Here is a 5734-nt window from a genome sequence, read left to right on the forward strand (position 1 = left end):
TATGAAGTAATGCTTACACAATCCATAGGAATCAACAGTATCAGGAAAACAAACAGCTCAATACAATCAGTTCAGAATAATTGAAATTCAGAATCTAATAATAATGACAATGATATTTATAATGATAATAATGATAATGGCAACAACAACAAGAACAACGACAGTGATAATAATAATAATAATAATAATGATGATGATGATGATAATAATAATAACAGTGATATTAAATAAAAAGTAAGTTAAATTGCAACTAGAAGAACATGAGACATAAATGGACAGATACATGAGAGTGATGGGAAGGAAGAAGAAGAAGAAAAGGAAGGAAAAGAAAAAAAGAAGCAAATCGGTCAATATGACGTTGACTGAATACCATTTCATGGGAGTCAGCCCGGTTCGTTTGGTGCCGTGTGAAATAAATGTCGGCGTGGCATGCGGAAGTGACGCACGCTTGAAGCGCGGAATTGTCATCACTATCACATGACAGAAATGACGACTGGTGGGAAAGGGGAAGGGAGGAGCAGGGCGGGAAAATTGGGGAGGGAGGTGTTAGACAGAAGAGAGAGAGAGAGAGACAAAGAGACAGAGATAGAGAAACAGAGATAGAGGGGGGAGGTGGGAGGGGGGGGCAAGCGGAAAGAAAGAAAAAATAGAAAGAAAATCTAGAACCGGGACAAGAACTTTTTTTCTTTTTTTTTTCTAAATAAGAAGTCCTAACTGATGTGGGTTTTATTGTAGCTGAATATTCAGTGGTCCCCCTCTTGACAACGTCCTCTCAACCCTGTGTGACGTAATCAGGATCATGACGCATTTTTCTTGTATTGCACATCATATTCATTATGGGCCATGCGTAGGCTGTGTGAAACTGATTTATAATTGGACACAAGCACTGTAATCAGAAAGATAGGAATATTTATTTCTCATTTCCTTAAAAAAAAAAACCCCAAAAAACAATGAATCATGAACTTCGTCAAAATGAAAAGATCTTAAGTTGACGTTGACACTTTCTTTGAAATAGTTCCAGACAATACAAGACAAGACGAGACGAGACAAGACAACACAAACAGGTTTGTTTTTTTTGTTTTTTTAAACTGGGACATCTGTTTAAATAAAAGGGAACAGTGGAAAGTGCACTAAAATTAAACATAAGAAAACAGCGTCCATTCACAGTAGATGCCAAAGTATGTTACCGGTGCATGTGGCATATTTTGAAAGAAAAAAAAAACCCTCTAGTTTTGCGCATGTAATCTGGCAGTTTGATTGGAGAATGGTTGTTGTTGTTTGTAGTCGTTGTTTATGATGACAATGTATCTATTGTTTCTTCACCATCCTATACACAGATACACTGCAAGATGGGCTCGAATGTAATCATCTTTAGCTGAACGTGGATCCTAATTGAGAGACTCAAGACCCAAGACCTTAAGAGCTTGATCTTAGGGGGAGGGGGAGGGGCGGAGGGGGTTGTTAAACTTCACTCTAGCAGCTTGGAAGTGTTTACAGAGCTGATGATAACATCATGTCTGTGGAAAATTTATTCTGTCTTTTTTCTTTCTTCTTCTTCTTTTTTTTTTTTGTCTCTTTTTTTTCGGGGGGGGGGGGGGGGGTATAGATGAGGGTATTGAAATTTAATTGTACAGGAAATAATACGTTTTGTTGATTGACATTAAGTATGGAAGTGGTGACGAGTTCCATTGTTTTGCCGTGGATTTGATGACTAATGAATTAATCATTTCTGTTTTATGTGTGATATTATAATTCTTTTTTTCTTTTTTTCTTTTTTAATGCGCGTGTGGGTCAACTGCTACTTCACAATCCTCTCTCATACCTTTGCATGTTTATGACACGGAAACTGTATGTGTGTCATTGGATTTAAAAACGATACAGATAAAAAGAGGGGGAGACAATCTTTTAGCCAGAGCCATTACTATCAGTTAGACATTTTAATGGCAAATGGTAGTGAGAGAGAGAGAGAGAGAGTGTGTGTGTGTGACACGGACAAAAGGGGGAGACAGGTTGGGGGTGGGGGGTGGGGAAGGGTGGTAGGATGGTGCTGTAGGTGTGGGGGTATAAGTGAGGACAGAAGGGAGGGGAGGGGAGGGGAGGGGGTATGAATCTGATTGGTTAGTCAGCTACCGCAAGCGCATTTCCGGCAGCAAGTCAACTCCAGTCCCACTCTTCTATAACGCCACTATCCCTCAACCCACCCTGCCCATACGTATTGCCCCCAACCCCTCTCCCCCACCACACACACACCCGAACACACACACACACACACACACACACACACACACACTCGCGTACGACACACACATCCGAACACACCCGAACACACACACACACACACACACACACACACACACACACACACACACAGATTCCCCAGTTTCCAGTTCCCGCCTTCCACACGGGTCTCTATTTTCACCTTGTTTCTCTATCATTTGCCCCCTTCCTCCCCCCCTCCCCAAACCACCCGCCGATCCCCTCTACCCATTGTTCCCCTCCCGCTTCTCTCTTTACTCTCTTTCTGTCTCTGTCTCTCCCCCCACCCCCCACCCACCGTCTGTCTGCCTGTCTGTCCGTCCCTCCCTCTCTCTCTCTGTCACCTATCTCACCCAAACGATATATAAACACAGGCGCCAATCGCAAGTCGCTTTAATATAGCAGATTCCATGGAGGGTTCGGGGAGGGGGTGGGAGGGGGGGGGGGTGATGATGCGAGCAGTCGGTCACTTGTCTGATGGAGCCAAAGGTTCAATTCCACGATAGGCTCCAATGGCAGTGTTGAATGAACGAATGGACAGAAGGGGCTGGCTGGCTGGCTGGCTGGCTACTGAACCAACCACCGCCCGTCCCTTTCTGTGACTGGCCCCACCCTCACTCCCCCTCACATGTCCCCCCCCCCAGGTCTCCCTCACCCCCCATCCCCCCTCTCCTGCAACCCCCCACCCCCCCTCCCTAACCTCCGCCTACGCCGTCAGCAGCCGAGGCCACATGTCAACACAGCACAAGGAAATGAGAACTGTCCCATGCTTCCCCCCTCCCCCCCGCCCCTCCTCCCCCCTCCCCCCGCCTCCCTTTACCCTTCACCCCCACCACCCACTTTACTGCAGAGTGATACCATGTTTTTTGTACTCCCATCCTCCCCTCTACCCTTCCCCAACCCCTCCCCCACCCCCCCCACCCCATTTATCGTCCCTGTCTTTCTCTCTCTCTCTTTCAGTCTCCGTCTCTCTCTCTTGTTTCTTTTCTCTGTATCTGTCACTCTCCTCCCGCTCTCCCTCTCTCTCTTTCTCAGTCTCTCTCTTTGTTCTTATATCCCTCTTTCTGTATATATATATATATATATATATATATATATATATATGTGTGTGTGTGTGTGTGTGTGTGTGTGTGTGTGTGTGTGTGTGTGTGTCTCGCTTGCTCTCTCTCTCTCTCTCTCTGTTTTTCTTTTTCTTTTCCTCCCCCACCCTCTCTCCCTATTTCTCAGTCAGTCAGTCATTGTATTTCCATCCATCTGTCTCGCTTTCTCTTTCTCTCTCTCTCTATATATATATATATAGAGAGAGAGAGAGAGAGACAGAGACAGAGACAGAGAGAAAGAGATTGATGCACAATACCAACAAAGCCCATGGTCCTTTGCAGGGCCTGATCTGATCTGTCCTGTATCCTGTCGATTCTTTTCGTCACTGCCCGTTTTGGGTCGTCACTGTCCATTGGGTGACTGGTTACACAGGTCGTGATGGTGCAGGCATCGGATGCTGGAGGTGGTGACGGTGGTGGTGGAAGTCGTTTTCGGTGATGGGTGGACCTAAACGAAGTCCTGATGATGATAACGCTGGTGGTGCCAGTGGTGGGTGGTGTGGAGGTGGGGGTGGTGAGAATCACGGAGCACTGAACATACAGAAAACAAAAGAAGAAGGAAAAACAACAACAAAAACAAATAACCAAAACAAAAAATAAAAGCAAACAAGAAATACGCTGTCTGTACGTATATTTCGTTTTATTATCATTCTAATGCATTTACTTATTTGTTTATTCTGATCATTTCATTTCATTAATTTGACTTTTTATACTTCTTCTTCTTCGTTCATGTGCTGCAACTCCCACGTTCACTCGCACGTACACGAGTGGGCTTTTACGTGTATGACCGTTTTTACCTCCTGCCATGTAGGCAGCCATACTCCGTTTTCGGGGGTATTTTTTTTATACAAACCTTGGACAGGCTCTCAAAGCCTGTTCAGCAGTGAGGTTTATGTTTACGGGCATGCATGTGGTCCTCTTCGGTTTTAAGCAGATGTGGAGTAGCGTGTATGGATCAGTCCGCACACTTTGCAATCTCCTTGAAACTGAAACTGAGTACGAAAACAGCGGAAACAGACAGTGGAAGGTATAGAACGATGGACACAGGAAGAGAAAGAAACGAGTCTTTTCCAGTGTGCTCCTTTTCGGTCTTTCAAAGAGCAAACAGCAACCAAACAAGAAAAAAAACCAAAAGCACAACTGTACGTGTATTAATTCCAAGAGCGTGCCTAGTTCAGATTTAGAAAGAAAAATATAAAATACCTGTCATGTATGTATGTATGTATGTATGTTTTTTTGTTGTTGTTTTGTTGTTTGTTGTTGTTTTGTTTTGGTTTTTGTTGTTGTTGTTTTTTGCGATGACTTCGGGATCGAAGATACACGTGAAGGTCGTATCAGTTCAGTTCTTTTTCGAGCGCAAGCATGCTAATGTCTGTATGTATGTTTGCATGTAAGTGTGTGTGTGTGTGTGTGTGTGTGTGTGTGTGTGTGTGTGTGTGTGTGTGTGTGTGTGTGTGTGTGTGTGTGTGTGTGTGTGTACACGACAGAAAGCATTATCGGACAAACTCTGTGTGTGTGCGTGCGTACGCGGGTATGTTTATCGGAGTGCAAGCTTGAGCGGCGCGTGTGAATGCCGTTTGCTTCCAACACCGCAGCGCGTGCGTGTAGGTGCTTGAAACATCTGACCCCAGAATGAAGACCGCCTGGCAACGGCTGTCCTGGGGAACAGTGGGACCGATCCTTCCCTTCATTTCCATGATCTCACTCCTCGTCAGTGACCACAAAACGGACCCAGCAGTTATATTTCCATCCGTGTCCCCTGGAGACTTGTAGCACAGTATGATATATACATACATACTTGTCTGCTTTCCAGGGGGTTGAACCTGAAACCTCCACACTCCTCTTACTTTAGGGTCGTTCTCTGGTGCAGTTTTCCGTCCACTACCGTCAAGGAGGTGTGATGGAGTGTGGACTATCCCATTCACCCTTGTACAAGGCATCTGACTGTACTGGAGATAGCAGGCAAAAGAAGAGACAGGGACAGCAACAGAGGAGAAGAACGACTGAGAGGCAGAGACTCACAAGTACCGTTTTAATTGATATTGGAAACGTTCCGTATTCATACCGGAGCAATATTTTGAACACAATTCTCGTTTATTTTTTTTCCCGAAATAATAAACAGTGTCAAAATGTTTCCCAATTCGTTTTGTTGTTATTAACTTGATACATTAACAAACTTAATAACAAACGTAACTTGATAATTAAGAAAACGAAAAGGGGCCGGGGAGGGGGGAAAGAAATGGAAGAACTATAAATAATCTAGCGATCAGTCATCAAGCCATTGCTCGATCGCTCATTCACCTACTTACTCACAAAATCAACCAGTCAGTACACCGCATTCAGAAGTAAAGCCTACGTATATTTTGTGGGGGAAACAG

This window comes from Babylonia areolata, chromosome 4, assembly GCF_041734735.1.
Source record: "Babylonia areolata isolate BAREFJ2019XMU chromosome 4, ASM4173473v1, whole genome shotgun sequence".
In the NCBI taxonomy this organism is placed as follows: Eukaryota; Metazoa; Mollusca; class Gastropoda; order Neogastropoda; family Buccinidae; genus Babylonia; species Babylonia areolata.